General features: G+C 47.9%; 1 protein-coding gene across 1 annotated transcript in view; it reads left to right on the top strand.

Annotated features, from left to right (window-relative positions):
* The first annotated feature begins 204 nt into the window (after positions 1-204).
* Positions 205-18,104, top strand: part of LOC126419098 (glucose dehydrogenase [FAD, quinone]) — a 116,006-nt gene continuing 98,106 nt past the window's right edge. The window contains exon 1 of the mRNA XM_050086196.1: positions 205-318. The gene's annotated coding sequence lies outside the window, so the exon portion shown is untranslated. The remainder of the gene's footprint in view (positions 319-18,104) is intronic.

The raw sequence follows: 18,104 nt of genomic DNA, 5'->3' as shown, positions 1-18,104 counted from the left end.
TTCTCCGAAATACCAACAGGGGTACCATTACGAGCTGTTAAAACAATTCCTGAACCAGCGGAAAGAAGAGGTGGGACAGTGGTAGTGTGTGGCGCACCCCCCTCTCTCGTGCGCGGAGCGGCGTCCGGTAGGAGGGTCCTTGTGACGTCAGGAGGCACGGCGCGGTAGAGGCGACCGCCAGCCGGGCACAGTGTGCGGCCTTCGTCTGCGCAGCGCGCCTCGCCAGCACCACCGAGGAGCACGCGGGACAGCACCGGACAGGACACGACAGGGTGGCGAAGCGGGCGGCCCCGACACCTGCAGCCCACCAACTCTGCCGTGAGTCTCGTGCCCTCCGTGCCTGGGGCACTCGCTCACTCTCTCTCTCTCTCTCTCTCTCTCTCTCTCTCGTCACAGACACGTACCAGATGTCAACTGTGTGTTTCACTTTATCACGTCTCCCATTTTGATACACCTTCATTTTTTTTTAAGAAACAAATTGATTTTCGTCGGAAACAGTAACATCATATTTTATTACCAGGAAATTATTTACATCTGTATCTACATGGCTACTTAACTGCATGGCAGAAGGTACATCGAACCGCCTTCACAGTACTTCTCTGTCATTCTGTTATCAAACAGAACGTTCTCCTTATGTACGTCGGCATCAACAAAATGTTTTCGCATTCGGAAGAGAAAGTTGGTGATTGATATTCCATGAGAAGATCCACCGCAACGAGAAAAGCCTTTGTTTTAATGGCGTCCATTCCAAATCCTGTCTCACGTTCCTTACACTCTCTACTATATTTCTCGATAATACAAATTGCGCTATCCTTCTTTGAACTTTCTCGATTTACTCCGTTAATCCTGTCCGGTAAGGTTCCCACACCTCGCAGCAGGACTTCAACCGAGGACGGACAAGCGTAGCGTAGGCAGTCTCTCTAGTATATCTGTTGCATCTTCTAAGTGTTTTGCCGATAAAACACCGTCTTTGGTTCATCTAGATTTATCGTGTAACCGAAGTTAAACGGATTTCGTTTAGCACTCATATGGACGACCTCACACTTTTCTTTATTTAGGGCTAATCGTTTTGCAGCTTGTTTTGATCTTCTGATAACTTTAATAAACGATAGCTTCATGTGGAAAAATAGCCTAAAACAGCTGCTCAGATTGCCTCCTAAATCGTTTATATGACGTCAGAATTTTCTTCGGCTTTTCTCGACGACTTCCCATCAGTTACTACGAAGTGTGATCTCTCTGACAGGGAGTCGTGAATCTAGTCGCATAACTGAGGCGATATTCCATGCGCACGTAGTTTGATTACAAGCCGCTTGTGAAGTGCGTTGTCAAAAGTTTCAGAAAATCTAGAAATAAGGAATCAATTTAGTGTCAAACACAGGTGTTTCTTCAGCTTTTAGCTTAAGTGTCGAACTACGACTACGTGGAGAATAACAAACCGTGGAAGGATCGGATTTGCGTAAACCTGGGCGTTCGTGCAAGTTGTGCCTAAAGACTAATGAGCCAAATGTCATCCACTTTTTGCCATGAATGTAACACATAAATTTAGGACAACGCTTCCAGTCCTTCTTAACAAGCTGCAGCGCTGCTCCAGATGTTGGTTTTAGACTTGGGTCCCCACACTATTTTGTAATGTTAACATCAGTTGCATTCTTACATGTATGGTGCTGACCAGGTAACTTCGTAGGCGTCAGCACTGAACTGTATGCCGATTTCTTTTTCTTCATTAAAGGCTAGCTTTAGCTCATTAGGAAAGTGTGTTAAGAAAAAAATTCGATACGTGGGATAGTTTCCGAGTTAATTAGCATTGAATTTCGCCAATCAGGTCGTTGCACACGCACAGTCAAGCACTCGCACGCGCTGAAAATGCGGTAATGTTCGGACATGTGTGGGTCCGAGAGGTGTGACTCTGCTCATTACCGGTTAATATGTGCCTTTTTCGGATCTGACCAAAAGATACGTTTCGTTCGGTATGAAGAAACCACACGCTTTAAATTACGCGCGCAACGACCTCATGGCCTAACTTCAATGCTAATTAAATCTGAAACGGCGCAACATATCGATTTTTTTATTAATAGTTATATCGCAGCATCACATATCCTGCAACACACTTACAAGCTTTTCCGACTGTTTCTGACCATCCTGCGTGTCCATCGATAAATGCAACATACGGTAGGAAATTAGCAAATAATGTCAACAGTTGTAATTTTCAGGAGGAACACACTCACGAACACTTTAACGCAAAATAATGCTTCTATTAAAGCGTTTAAGTTGAACTACACTTCATGCAAACAAAGGAGGACAGTCTTACGCTTCGGAGGGGAAATGCAGGAGAGGAAAGGGTATTCCAGTGTAGCCGACAAGCAAAGGGATTTCAGACGGCGCCAGCATCCATACGAAGATGTAAGCGGGTTCATTTTACAAGCATAGCCATGTGAAACGTACAATTTGGTCGTAAACTGTAGCTTCACTCGTAAGATGATGATCACAGATCTTTAGACAAATTCCAGACGCAATTGCACATTACAGATAAGCAGTTCATCGTTTGATACAATACTAAGGCTCTTCCACTGACACTATTTCCACACACAAAATACGCTTAGAAAATGCTCCACATTACGTTCCTTCATTTTCAGCACCCGTATCTGCGTCAGTTGAGTCACTCTCGTCTACACTTGCCGAATCAGTATTATTTCTAACACTATGACTATCACTATTGGAGTCTGTGCTACTTCCCGCATTTATGATCGTCTCCAGCGTTTGGCCGAGTAAACCATCACTTGAAATAAACTGCTCTTCAATTTTACTTATGTGGTCACAGCATTTTTCCTACTCTTCCTTTGTTATAGAAGCAATTTGTTCATTTATCGGTGTTAATAACGTATCCATTCTGAAGGACACACTACGTTCAAAAACGCCATTCTTGACTCTTGCCACATCAGCACTAAAGTATTCGACTCTGGACGATATGGATAAGGCCGGCCGCTGTGGCCGAGCGGTTCTAGGCGCTTCAGTCCGGAACCGCGCTGCTGCTACGGTCGCAGGTCCGAATTCTGCCTCGGGCACGGATGTGTGTGCTGTCCTTAGGTTAGTTAGGTTTAAGTAGTTCTAAGTTCTAGGGGACTGAAGACCTCAGCAGTCAAGTCCCATAGTGCTCAGAGCCATTTTAACCATTTTTTGACACCACACACATCAATGCCCGAGGCAGATTCGAACCTGCGACCGTAGCAGCAGCGCGGTTCCGGAGTGTTTCTTTTCTTTTGTTTTAGGGCGCAAAACTTCTATGGTCATTAGCGCCCAGCCCGTGACTTAGGAAACAGTAAAAAACCGAAATTTAAAACCAGCAGCAATGGGAACAAAGTCATAAAATTTGAGAAACTAAAAGCAGAAGGAATGCTTAAAAATCCACTACAGAAAGGGGTTGGTTGTCGTCATTTCACTGTCACTAATAAACTGGAGAACGCGGTCGGCTGAGCGCGCGTCATCTGCTAAAATCGACGATAGATCAGGCGATAGCTGTAGACGGGAGCGTAACGGATTAAAATAGGGGCATTCAATTAAAAGGTGTCTTACCGTCCACAGCTGAGAGCAGTGGGGACAGAGTGGGGGAGGATCGCCGCTTAAAAGATGTCGATGGCTAAAAAGACAGTGCCCTATCCGGAGTCTAGCTAAAATTACCTCCTCCCGACGACGCGTTCGGGAGGAAGAGGTCTAAGCGCAAGGAAGGGCTTTCACTTCCCGCAATTTATTATGGGGAAGTGTTGACCAATGCGCATGCCATAAACGAGCAACTTTGCGACATAAACCGCTCCGTAGATCGGTGAAGGGAAGCGACTGAATAGCTGGCCGAGGAAGAGAGGCTGCAGCCTTGGCCGCTATATCGGCCGCCTCATTCCCACAGATACCAGCGTGTCCCGGGAGCCAGAGGAACGCCACCGAGACGCCCCCCCCCCCCGCCCCCGCCCCCCCCCCCCCCCCCCCCCCCCCCCGTGGAGCAAGCGCAGACAGTCCTGAATCCGGTGGACCAGAGGGTGCACAGGGTAAAGAGCTTGGAGACTGAGGAGAGAGCTGAGAGAATCTGAGCAGATTACGTACTGTATCCGCTGATGGCGGCGGATGTAGTGGACAGCCTGGAGAACAGCGTAAAGCTCCGCAGTATAAACCGAACACTGGTCGGGAAGCCGAAAGTGATTTGGGGTGTCGCCAACAATATAGGCACTCCCTACACCTAACGATGTTTTCGAGCCGTCGGTGTAAATAAATGTGGCTTCCGTCATTTGTGCACATAGAGCAGCAAATGCCCGACGGTAAACAAGTGTAGGGGTACCATCCTTGGGAAATTGACATAGGTCTCTGAGCAAGTCGATCCGGGGACGGAGCCAAGGCGGTGCTGTACCCCAAGTTGTCAAGAAGGTTTTAGGAAAGCAGAAGGAAAGAGAATGGAGCAGTTGACGGAAGCGGACTCCCGGGGGTAGTAGGGAGGAGGAGCGGCCTGCATACCCTACATCAAAGGAGGCGTCGAAAAAAAGGTCATGGGCTGGATTAGCAGGCATGGAAGACAGATGGCTAGCATAACGACTCAGAAGGACTGCTCGCCGATTGGACAGCGGAGGTTCAGCAGTCTCAGCATAAAGGCTTTCCACAGGGCTGGTGTAAAAAGCTCCAGACATTAAACGTAATCCACGGTGGTGGATAGAGTCGAGACGCCGAAGAATAGACGGCCGAGCAGAGGAGTAGACTATGCTTCCATAATCCAATTTCGAGCGCACTAAGGCGCGATAGAGGCGGAGAAGGACCACTCGGTCCGCTCCCCAGGAGGTACCATTCAGGACACCGAGGGTGTTGAGGGATCGCAGACAGCGAGCCGAAAGATAGGAAACATGGGAGGACCAGCACAGTTTTCTGTCAAACATAAGACCCAAGAATTTAGCGACGTCGGAAAACGGAAGGTTGACAGGACCTAGATGTAAGGAGGGCGGAAGAAACTCCTTACGTCGCCAAAAATTAACACAAACGGTCTTACTGGGTGAGAAACGGAAGCCGGTTTCGATGCTCCACGAGTGGAGGCGATCGAGACATCCTTGAAGACGTCTTTCAAGAAGGCTGGTCCGTTGAGAGCTGTAGTAGATCGCAAAATCGTCCACAAAGAGGGAGCCCGAGACATCAGGAAGGAGACAATCCATAATTGGATTTATGGCGATGGCAAACAGTACAACACTCAGCACGGAGCCCTGGGGTACCCCGTTTTCTTGGGAGAAAGTACGGGAGAGACTAGTGTTCACCCGCACCCTAAATGTGCGCTCTGCCATAAAATCGCGAAGAAAAAGGGGCAGCCGGCCTCGAAAGACCCAAGAGAACAGTGTGCGGAGGATGCCTGTCCTCCAACAGGTATCGTATGCTCTCTCCAGATCAAAAAATATTGCTACCGTTTGGCGTTTCCGGAGAAAATTGTTCATGATACAAGTGGAGAGAACAACAAGATGGTCAACTGCAGAACGATGCTTTCGGAATCCGCATTGGGCTGGTGTTAAAAGACTGCGGGATTCCAGCCACCAAGCTAAACGGTAATTCACCATACGCTCCAAAACCTTACAGACACTACTCGTGAGAGAAATGGGGCGATAGCTAGAGGGGAGATGTTTGTCCTTTCCAGGTTTCGGAACGGGAACGACAATAGCTTCCCGCCATCGTCTGGGAAAGGTACTGTCGGTCCAAATTCGATTATAAAGGCGAAGGAGGTAACGCAGACTATGGGTTAATAAATGCAGCAACATTTGGACATGGATACCATCCGGTCCTGGGGCGGAGGAGCGAGAAGAAGAGAGGGCATGTTGGAGTTCCCGCATGGAGAAAACAGTATTGTAGCTTTCGTGATTTTGAGAGGAGAAAGCAAGATGTCGCACTTCCGCTGCACGTTTCTTCGGGAGAAACGCTGGCGGGTAATTTGAAGAGCTCGAAATCTCAGCAAAGTGCTGACCCAATGAGTTAGAAATTGCGACGGGGTCCACTAAGGTATCATGTGCGACAGTGAGCCCAGAGACCGGGGAGAAACTAGGCGCGCCTGAGAACCGTCGAAGCCGACTCCAAACTTCCGAGGAAGGAGTGAAGGTGTTAAATGAGCTAATAAAGAATTTCCAGCTTGCCTTCTTGCTATCGCGGATGACACGACGGCATCGCGCACGGAACTGCTTATAGCGGATACAGTTGGCCAAAGTAGGATGGTGGCGGAAAATGCGAAGAGCACGTCGCCGCTCACGTATTGCGTCACGGCATGCCTCGTTCTACCAAGGAACTGGGGGGCGCCGGGGCAATTCGGAGGTGCGTGGTATTGAACGTTCCGCAGCTGTAAGAATAACGTCGGTAATATGTGTGACCTCATCGTCGACGCTGGGAAAGCGACGGTCATCGAATGTCGCTAGAGACGAAAAAAGTGTCCAATCGGCTTGGGCAAACTTCCAGCGTCGCGGGCGCATATATGGCAGTTGAGGCTGCAGTCTAAGAACACATGGAAAGTGGTCACTCGAGTGTGTATCATCAAGGGCGAACCATTCGAAGCGCCGAACTAGCGAAACAGTACCGACCGCAAGGTCCAAATGAGATAAATTTGTCGTGGAGGCAGACAAAAATGTGGGGACCCCAGTGTTGAGGCAAACTAGATCCGCTTGGTGGAAGACGTCTAGCAATAGTGAGCCACGTGGACAAGGATGTGGAGATCCCCAAAGCGGGTGGTGGGCATTTAAGTCCCCAACCAGCAAATAGGGGGGTGGAAGCTGACCAAGAAGATGAAGGAGATCAGCTCGTGCCATTGGTGTGGACGATGGAATGTATACCGTACAAAGAGAGAACGTGTATGCAGAAAGGGAAAGACGGACGGCGACAGCTTGGAAGGAACCGTTTAAGGGGATTGGGTGATAATGGAGAGTATCATGGAGAAGAATCATGAGTCCTCCATGGGCTGGAGTCCCTTCAACAGAGGGGAGGTCATATCGGACGGACTGAAAATGAGGGAGAACAAAGCGGTCGTGGGGACGCAGCTTTGTTTCCTGAAGACAGAAGATGACCGGCGAGTAGGATCGTAAAAGGATCGACAATTCTTCCCGATTGGCTCGAATGCCGCGGATATTCCAGTGGATAATGGACTTAGGGTGAACAGAAATTGGAGGAATGTGACCAAGGGTGCTGTCAACTCAACGACTGCTCAGAGCTTGCGACCGACAGCATGGAATGGCATTCAGTCGAAGGCAGAAGATCCTGATCCATAGGTTGGTCAGGAGCAGCTCCTGCCACCAGCGATCGGCCGGTTGACCGGCCACCAGCAGTGCGCCTCGGCGACACAGAAGACGGCCGAGGGCGATTTCCGCCAGGTGGTGCTGTAGATGGATCTCGCCTTGGCGGAGAAGGAAAGGAACTGTGTTTCTTTGTAGCCTTCTTGGAAGTATGATGTTTAGATGAAGGAGGAACCGATGGTTGGGAAGTTGCGGTACGTAAAAACTCTTCACGAGTATGCTCTTTTTTCGAAGACTTGGCGTCTGACTTTTGGGCTCGAGATTTAGCAGAACCCGACGAAGGGTGAGCCATAGAGTGGGCAGGCGAAAGAGGTGAGGTTGAACGGGCGATCTTTGCGCTGGCCGATCTGACGACCGTGGTACTAAAGGTGAGGTCGCAAGTCTGCGTGGCCGCCTCCTTTGTTGTCCGAGGAGAAGCAAGGACAGTGATGTATTTTCCTGTCGGGGGCACGGTGGGCTGTCGACTGGCGAATAATTTTCGAGCAGCAAAGGTCGACACCTTTTCCTTCACTCTTATTTCCTGGATGAGCTTTTCGTCCTTAAAAATGGGGCAATCTCGAGAGGAAGCAGCGTGGTCACCCATACAGTTGATGCAGCGAGGGGATGGAGGTGGACAAGCACCCTCATGGGCATCCTTGCCACACATAATACATTTGGCCGGATTGGAACAGGACTGGCTGGTGTGATTGAACCGCTGACATCGATAGCAACGCGTAGGGTTTGGGACGTAAGGGCGAACGGAAATTATCTCATAGCCTGCTTTGATTTTCGATGGGAGTTGAACTTTGTCAAATGTCAAGAAGACAGTGCGGGTTGGAATGATGTTCATGTCAATCCTTTTCATAACTCTATGAACAGCCGTTACGCCCTGGTCAGACAGGTAGTGCTGAATTTCTTCGTCAGACAATCCATCGAGGGAGCGTGTATAAACGACTCCACGCGAGGAATTTAAGGTACGGTGCGGTTCCACCCGGACAGGGAAGGAGTGGAGCAGAGAAGTACGCAGCAATTTTTGAGCCTGGAGGGCACTGTGTATTTCTAACAACAGGGTGCCATTCCGTAATCTGGAACAAGACTTTACAGGACCTGCAGTTGCGTCGACACCTTTCTGAATAATGAAAGGGTTGACTGTGGAGAAGTCGTGACCTTCGTCAGACCGAGAAACAACAAGGAACTGTGGCAACGATGGAAGAACCGTCTGTGGCTGAGACTCAGTGAACTTACGTTTGTGAGCAGACATAGTGGAAGGTGAGGAAACCATTGCGGAAGAATCCCCCATGATTACCGGCGTCTCCGATGGCGCGCTCCTCCCTTGTGGGGGCCCTCACTGAGGGCACACCCGCCTTAGGTGATTGTTCACACCTCAGGTCACACCTCCCGACAAACGGACGGAGGGACCAATCGGCACTTTCCGAAGGTATCAGCTCGGGTAATCACCCCTCCCTGGGCCTGGCCGTTACCAGGGGGTACATACGTGTCCTACCTGTCAACCCGGGGCGGGGAATTACGCGTTACCCCGTCACCGGTTACGCATGGAAGTGCGTGGGTCGGCCTTCAGACACGCACAGGGAGGAAAAAAGAGAAAGGGAAAGGAAAGAAGAGCGGGTCTCAAACGCCGCAGCGGAGAAAAGGGCAAAGAGAAGAGGGAAGGAAAAGAGAAGGACAGAGGAAGGACAAGGACTCGCAAGTGCAGAAAACAAGGAATTTGGAACAGTTTCGAGCGCCCGTCTCCGGACGTAGGCACAAACCATACTCCCAGAGGGGGAGAAAGGGAAGGAAAGAGCCAGTGGTGAGGGGGGGGGGGCGAAGATGGGGGACGGGGGAGGATGCGGAAAGGGAAGGTATGCAGCCCGGAAAGGAAGGAGGGCCACATTAGCTCGGGGTCCCGTGCCCGCTACGCACGTGTCCACAAAAGAGTTGTGGACCCCCTAGGGGGCGGTTCCGGAGTGAAGCGCCTAGAACCGCTCGGCCACAACGGCCGGCAGACTCTTTCCAGTTCTCTCTTAATTCACCGAACGAAAGCAAACAATTCACCAGTTGCTTTGGCCACTCGTTTCAATGGAGCACCTAGAACACCAATTTTCTTCATATACCGGCAAACATGCAACCATTTCGCGCGTTTGACTAGAAGAACTTTGTCCTTTAACTTGCTTTGTACTGATGGCATGTTCAACTTCGAATGTGTTTTCCCAGAGCTTATCCTGATGGAGCACTCCGCTTGACTCGATGACAACACGTCTTATACTGGCGATCGACTGAAAGGGTTCTACTGTGCATCTTGTTTACTGTGTTAACTTCTATTTGCATGAACTGTACTTTTATTTTACGATATAAATTTTTAGCAGTTTATCGTAAATGCCAAGAGCTTTTAATATAGTGTGTACTTTCATTCATTATTGTCCTGACGTATATTACATTATGGTAACTCACGAATTAGGCAACAAAGAAGTTACTCAAAATTATCTGTGGAGTACATACACACATTTTCTATATAAATGTTTGAGAAGTTCAGGCTAGTATGTCCTAGCTTAAAGTATATTTATTCTCTTATGACGTTTGCCAACAGTTCGATTTGGCATTAGTAGCAATACCCGAAACAACTGCAGTGGAAAGAAATAATCCACTTCACCCTTTGCACATCCGAGCAATGGCTCAACATGGAGTTAAGTACACGTCCATGAAACTCTGGTATACACCGCAGGAAATAAAATGTCTGATAGCAAAAATACTTTTTAAGAATCAAGCAAATCGTCACGTACTGTATGTGTAAATGGGCATCATACCACCGTATACAATCCTACTTAATAAATCTGTCCTACTACTGTAAAGGAAACACTTTTGAGTTCATAACCTTGACCGTATAAGCAACGGAACTTTAAACTTATTACGATTATTACGTATTAATTCGACCCACAGATGTGGCGTTTCTCAACATTTTGTCTCTTTTTTCCGTTTTTTTTCCGCTCGAACGAAGAGCCAATTCCATTAACCACTGTTAAATTGGCAGTACATGTACTGACCTCTTAACACGGGTGTGAGTGAGAGTGGGGTATCATTTCCTTGCAATTGCGCAGCAGCAGTGGACAAAATATGCTATGTATAGCTAAATTCCAGTACTAAGCACAGTAAAAAAACTGTTGAATATCCCGCAGTGCACTCTTGGAAAATCCTATTGCGCGCGGCTAACCAAAGCCTTTCACCAGCCAGTACATAGAGCGTAATACATATAACTACATTGCGTGTATTATGTGTAACAGTATCTAGCTGATTGCTTCTGTATTATTTTCTTGGTAATGATTATCGAGACAACAGGAAGAGAGGGGAAGAAATCAGCTGCAGCTAACACTTTCGAACAGCGCCAAAGACGCCGCCAACATTGGCTTCTCTCTCATCCAGGAATCGCAACCAAAAGGGCTACACGCTCTCACACCACACACTGCGGAGAAGCCTGAGATTTGCCTTAGGACACTGAGGCATATTCTGGTGGTCCAGAACTGTGTGCCGCCATCTCAACTTCACTTGCTGACGGCATCCTGGCAAAGAAAATTTCTTTTACCAACAGGATTCGAACTGGGTATCTACGTTATAGCATTGACGCGCTACCGCATGTTAGTGATCTCCGCTGCCGAGACGATCAAATCATATCAAGGATTACGACGACGACAACGACACACCGTGCGTAGCGTACATGCCTATGTGATTGAAGAAGGCACGAAGCTTTTATAGCGCGTGATTTAAGTGACATGTATTAATGCACGCTCCAACAGCGTCCACTATATCCTCAAGGCAAGGTGGTTTCCATCAATGTCAATGCAGTATTCAGTGACTCGACACATCAAGCTCTTCCCTCATTTCCACGCTTCAATACATCCGAACCTGCAGCAGTGAGAAAGCAGTATGCGTGAGCTGCGTTGCCAGTTGTTTCACGACAGACCCCCCGTGACACTATTAGCCTTTCCACCAGAGCAAGTGAGGGCAATATCCAGGAAATGCCGTAAGTAACTCAATTTACCTACAGTCATTATATATAGTTACACATTTTCTTACTTCGATAAAAGGAATCTTTCATTATTTGTACATATCCCGGGTAAATACTGTGCATTACGTACATTCCGGAAGGTTGGAGAAGTACTGGCGTGGATGATACTTCTCACTAGGGTGTCGGTGCTTTCAGTGATTTAGAGAACAAAGACTAATGAGTAGATAAGTGATGATTTATGACACATGTATGTCATAGATTTTATGAATTTTCAACGGATACTTACCAGCCAGTTATTGGTAAGATATATGAGCTTGAAAACGTCTTCAAAATTCCAGAATGTAAAAACTCAGGTAACTGACAGATATCTTACGTATTACATTACGTTACAATTTATTACAATATTTCTTCATGCCACGGGTATCTCTTATTCTGTTTCTTCTCTCTTCTGAAACCTCCCTATGTGCAACGCGTATCTGCTAGGCCTGTTTGCAGAAAGACTGCACAAGTGAGAAAATAAATCCTGGTCCCTTGAACTCTCGCTTAGCCCCGTTCGAATATATCCCGTATGCAGGTATACGGATATTAAGAAAGAATTAGCGAGCATCAGCTGCAGAACAAACACTTACGTTCGTAACATGAAATTTAGGAAAGACGCGCTGCCGTTCTGAAATTTTTTGTGTACACATGGCGACCTAAAACAGTTCCACCGTAACACGGATATGTTCAGTTGCAGCAGCCGAAGCTTTAACGAGGTAGAAATTTTCGTGTAATCTTCAGATTTACCTATTGCGCTTTCCTTCATGAGTTCAAATGGCTCTGAGCACTATGGGACTTAACATCTGAGGTCATCAGTCCTCTAGAACTTAGAACTACTTAAACCTAACTAACCTAAGGATATCACACTCATCCATGCCCGAGGCAGGATTCGAACCTGCGACCGTAGCGGTCGCGCGGTTCCAGACTGCAGCGCCTAGAACCGCTCGGCCACTCCGACCGGCTTCTTCATGAGTGCAATCGTTACACAGTGCTGCAGGTGCAAATACAACGACAAATTTAAATTGTTGAAATGAAACCTTATTTACCATCACACGTATTTATTGGAAACAACACAGTATACTCGTCACTATTATCGTTACGCTGTTACAATAGTTCAGAAAGTGGTGCTACATCTTTACACGTACTAATACTACGTCTTTCTGATTGCCTCTGATGTGAAAGTGCCGCAGTATCTTCCTTTGCAGGTCATTACGAAGCACTGCAGACTGTGCGAAGAAAGTAGTTAAATTCTTGTAACTGTTTAAGCTAATGAAAGCTCCCATATTTTAATAAGTGAGGATCGTAGTTAAATTCCTGGTAACTGTTGACGCCTGTAAAAGATGACATATTTCAACAATGAGCGTATCTGGGGTATGTTATTTGACATATACGTTTGCTAAAATAACCTATTCACATCAATTAATATGGAATAGCACTTTAGGAGCTAAACAAATCATTTATGTAAAAGCTTTTTCGAGAAAATCTCTGAAATGACTGCGTTACGAGTGAAAACACTGAAATGGCACATGCGAGCTGCATACCTACCTGGTGACCCTCGCACTAATCTAATAGTTCCCGGAAATTGTTCTGGGAAGCCTTTCAAGTTGTGTAGCCCTTTTAGCAGTTCGTAATGATAATTGTCATTATTTTCCGTTTACCATTCGCTTCACTACCGATGAATGCAGGGGAAAAAGGCAAGTGTTAATAAACGAAAACACCCTGCATAGTTCTTTGCACATACCTAGGACCTCTTTGCGCTACATCCGAAGATCATCAGAGCGAAACAATGTGTACCGTTATTCGTGCGACTAAGCGACACGTTAACAGTTCTCTGTCAAGGAATGAACGTCGTAACATATTATTAGTATAAGCGGTGGTATAGACATCTAACAATCACGGTACACAGTAAGAGTACGAAAATAAGTTTGGCAGGGATATACTACATACACTCCTGGAAATGGAAAAAAGAACACATTGACACCGGTGTCTCAGACCCACCATACTTGCTCCGGACACTGCGAGAGGGCTGTACAAGCAATGATCACACGCACGGCACAGCGGACACACCAGGAACCGCGGTGTTGGCCGTCGAATGGCGCTAGCTGCGCAGCATTTGTGCACCGCCGCCGTCAGTGTCAGCCAGTTTGCCGTGGCATACGGAGCTCCATCGCAGTCTTTAACACTGGTAGCAAGCCGCGACAGCGTGGACGTGAACCGTATGTGCAGTTGACGGACTTTGAGCGAGGGCGTATAGTGGGCATGCGGGAGGCCGGGTGGACGTACGGCCGAATTGCTCAACACGTGGGGCGTGAGGTCTCCACAGTACATCGATGTTGTCGCCAGTGGTCGGCGGAAGGTGCACGTGCCCGTCGACCTGGGACCGGACCGCAGCGACGGACGGATGCACGCCAAGACCGTAGGATCCTACGCAGTGCCGTAGGGGACCGCACCGCCACTTCCCAGCAAATTAGGGACACTGTTGCTCCTGGGGTATCGGCGAGGACCATTCGCAACCGTCTCCATGAAGCTGGGCTACGGTCCTGCACACCGTTAGGCCGTCTTCCGCTCACGCCCCAACATCGTGCAGCCCGCCTCCAGTGGTGTCGCGACAGGCGTGAATGGAGGGACGAATGGAGACGTGTCGTCTTCAGCGATGAGAGTCGCTTCTGCCTTGGTGCCAATGATGGTCGTATGCGTGTTTGGCGCCGTGCAGGTGAGCGCCACAATCAGGACTGCATACGACCGAGGCACACAGGGCCAACACCCGGCATCATGGTGTGGGGAGCGATCTCCTACACTGGCCGTACACCACTGGTGATCGTCGAGGGGACACTGAATAGTGCACGGTACATCCAAACCGTCATCGAACCCATCGTTCTACCATTCCTAGACCGGCAAGGGAACTTGCTGTTCCAACAGGACAATGCACGTCCGCATGTATCCCGTGCCACCCAACGTGCTCTAGAAGGTGTACGTCAACTACCCTGGCCAGCAAGATCTCCGGATCTGTCCCCCATTGAGCATGTTTGGGACTGGATGAAGCGTCGTCTCATGCGGTCTGCACGTCCAGCACGAACGCTGGTCCAACTGAGGCGCCAGGTGGAAATGGCATGGCAAGCCGTTCCACAGGACTACATCCAGCATCTCTACGATCGTCTCCATGGGAGAATAGCAGCCTGCATTGCTGCGAAAGGTGGATATACACTGTACTAGTGCCGACATTGTGCATGCTCTGTTGCCTGTGTCTATGTGCCTGTGGTTCTGTCAGTGTGATCATGTGATGTATCTGACCCCAGGAATGTGTCAATAAAGTTTCCCCTTCCTGGGACAATGAATTCACGGTGTTCTTATTTCAATTTCCAGGAGTGTATCTCACAGAGCGATATGCTACAGTAGCAAAGTACCGGACTTGCATTCATGAGAATTCAATTTCGCGGCCTGATCATCCAAATACAGGCTTTCTTTAGTTTCCCTGAATCGCTTAAAGACAACTGTCGGGACGGTTCCTCTAAAAGCACGCGACCAGTTTCCTTCTGAAGCCTGATCCTACCCAAGGTTGCACTCCGCCTCTAATGACATCGTAGCCGATGGGCCGGCTCCTTAAAATATTTCTCCTCTCTCAACGGCGAGAAGTTGTGGATTCGACCATTTGATCTGAACAACGGTGCGTTTACTTGGTCCAGAGTAAGGCAATTCAGTGTCATCCTTTTAACACTTTGAGAGAGTTCACGTTATGTGGAACACCTTGTACATCAGCTTCACCTCAAGTCAACGCTGTGCAGCCGTTCTGCATCCACGCGGTGTCACGTATCATGATAAATTTGGCCCATGTAATCAGTTTCTCTTGTCACGGCACTGTCACGTCTGCAGTTAGCAGATGCCTTTGTTATTTAGTAACGGGCGGCCCCAGTTATCGCTCTTCACCGAACACGTTGCTGCAACCCGACTCTCCTCGACCGTTAGCGACAAACAAATAATGCTCTGTAGCAAATTCGTGCACGTTAGAGCAGCGCCAGGCATGAGATAGGGGGAAGAAACCCACAGTCAAAGTTGTAAAAGCTCATCTCTAATGCCGAACCCAATCGTCGTAGTCGTCGTCGTCGTCATTTTCTTGTATTAAAAACGCTTTAGGACCACCCGTTTTGAAATAGACAGCGACTACAAATTATTCCACAGTTTCGTCACAACTGAACTTCCATTCATCGTAAAGTCTGAGGGAACAACCTTAGAAGATTTTACACTGACCTTATGCACACCATGTTACTAATTCAACAGGTATCCAGAGAGCAGCTGTGCACTTGCTGAGAGACAGGTCTCAGTAAAATCAGGGTTTCTGATCCCCGTACGGCCATCAAAATTCAGTTTTCTATGCTTTCTGCCAATCAGCAACGCAACTGCTGGGTTCTTTCCTGTGACTAGCGCGCAGTCTATTTCCTTACGTATCCTCCCCCAAGCCTAGCTTGCACCTCGTCTCCCTAAACATCTGATCGTCGACAACACGTTGAATCCTAACCTTCCTTCTTTTCTAGGAGTGAAGCCGCATTCTCGTCAATCCCCTGCCTCCCTGACATGGGGTTGGTATGTCTTCTTCATTGCTGTGGTAAGCCACCTACTCAATTCCGGCAACGGTGCTGCATTGAGTCGGGTTAAAGTATGTCGTTTATGAGGCTACACAGACATAAATCACATGCAGATATTCTGCAAGGGTGCAGCCATTTTTAAAAGATAGTGTGTCGGTCGACCTGGCACCCGTCGATTTGCGAACCCCTAAAGTGACGAAGTGCTATCTTGTTGGGAGGTTAACCCTTGCTGCTCCTCCCTCCGGCGTAAGGTGTGACATTAATTAACGATTGTCCCTCCAGGCTCCGCTTTACCGTTGGTATGATAGTTTTCTTGGTTAACGAGACAGCGACAGCGCGACCTATCTCGGATCACTGTGTACGAGATTTCTGGCAGCTGCTGTTCCTGCATGTGCCGTCACGGTACTTAAAGATTCGTTCTGGCGAATCCCCCTCCATTTCCGCAGTGACCACAAAGTCGCTCGACTGTGAAATACCGTTAAGCTTGTTTCCTTTTTTTTCCACTAACGACTGTCAGTGGTTCTCCAACAGTCTTCACATACTGGAGCTGGTACTTGGGAAGAGATGGATGCAGACTCCGAGGAAATCTTAAGTGTACCTTCACTTAACGTTGACTTACCGCCACGCCGCCACGACCGAGCGGTTCTAGGCGCTTCAGTCTGGAACCGCGCGAACGCTACGGTCGCAGGTTCGAATCCTGCCTCGGGCATGGATGTGTGTGATGTCCTTAGGTTAGTTCGGTTTAAGTGGTTCTAAGTTCTAGGGGACTAATGACCTCAGATGTTAAGTACCATAGTGCTGAGAGCCATTTGAACCTACCGCTGCGTCCTTTTCTTTGACATCGAATTAACGTCGCTCGAGGAACAAGACCACCACATTCCGGTCCACACGTCCGCCTAACCGCAGAAACACCGTCTCTTTGCCGCTATTCAATCAGGTGCAACATGTGGTGTGTGGATAACGCAGTCATGTTGTCTTGGTTAACGATGAACCGGATTATAGCGTGACACTGACATCGCGAAATCGTTGTCGTCGTCGTCGTCGTCGTCGTCGTCGTCGTCGTCTCTGTTTCTGCCATAAGCACTAGTTGAAGTGTCAACGTTTCATAAACATTCCCCTTCGAGTTGTATGTGTGTTTTTATTTACAGTGTTATCGAACAGTGGCTCCAAATGGCACACGATTTATTCTAAAGACTAGTTTGAAGTAGGCGCTGCTTACGGCCAGGCTGAATTCATGTGTGTAATTCTGATCCAAGCAGCTATTTAACTGGCGTCACGAGGCTGAGTGCAGTTCCAGTCCTCTCACGAAGGAAAAAGAATCTCTAACAGTAACGGGAAATGAACCCGGGTCCTCCGCATGAGAGACCGACGTGCTGATCACTCGGTTACGGACGTAGACTCGAAGATTCACTACGGACACAAATTTTTATACTACCCGACAATGACCAGTGATCAGTCGAAAACAGTCGACAGAATATATGAAACTTTCTGGAAATAGAGTTTGATTACATTGTACTGCAACAGTCTTACAATAAGCAACGATACAACAAGTTACATGCTTACATTTTTTTTAATTATTCAGTAATTTAAATCACCCTATCGCATCGAAATGCCTGACAGTATGGCATTCTAAGGAATAGGGTTTGAGCGAAAATTTACAAGTTACAACTGTGTGTCAGACCAGAATTGGAACCAGGATTGTTGCTATTCGCACAGAGCGCGCTAACAATTGTTCTAGTCGAATAAGCATCGCGGACCGACTCAAAGTTTTAGCATCTCGCTTATCAACTTCCGTACCTTCCAAGCTCCAACAACATACTCTCAATACGCTGCAAAGCTAGTAACGGCGAGAAAGAACTACTGTCTTTGCTGTCTTACTGAGACGACATTTTTTGTTTTTTAGTATAGACTGCGGTATACACTTAACGCAAGTCACAAGAGTATGCTGGATTAAAGACTCGAAATCGTGACTTGAACAATTATGGCGGTGAATAAGTGACAGTCCTAGATTAACTCTCCTCGTCGACAGTTGCACAAATTGTCCACTTTGCGAATGGCAGCTATTCGGATTCACGTTACGGTCTGTCACAAAGTTTTTCCAACTCATCACAAACGTTCATGGCAACCTATACTCTGATAGATAGTAGAAAAACCTAAGGTCAGCCTTACAGCGTCTTCTTAGGAAACTGTCAAGCAGCGAAGGGACTTTCCGGGGAAAAAAAG

This window comes from Schistocerca serialis, chromosome 9 (assembly GCF_023864345.2).
Source record: "Schistocerca serialis cubense isolate TAMUIC-IGC-003099 chromosome 9, iqSchSeri2.2, whole genome shotgun sequence".
NCBI lineage: Eukaryota > Metazoa > Arthropoda > Insecta > Orthoptera > Acrididae > Schistocerca > Schistocerca serialis.
This window is presented reverse-complemented; position numbering and strand designations above follow the sequence as displayed.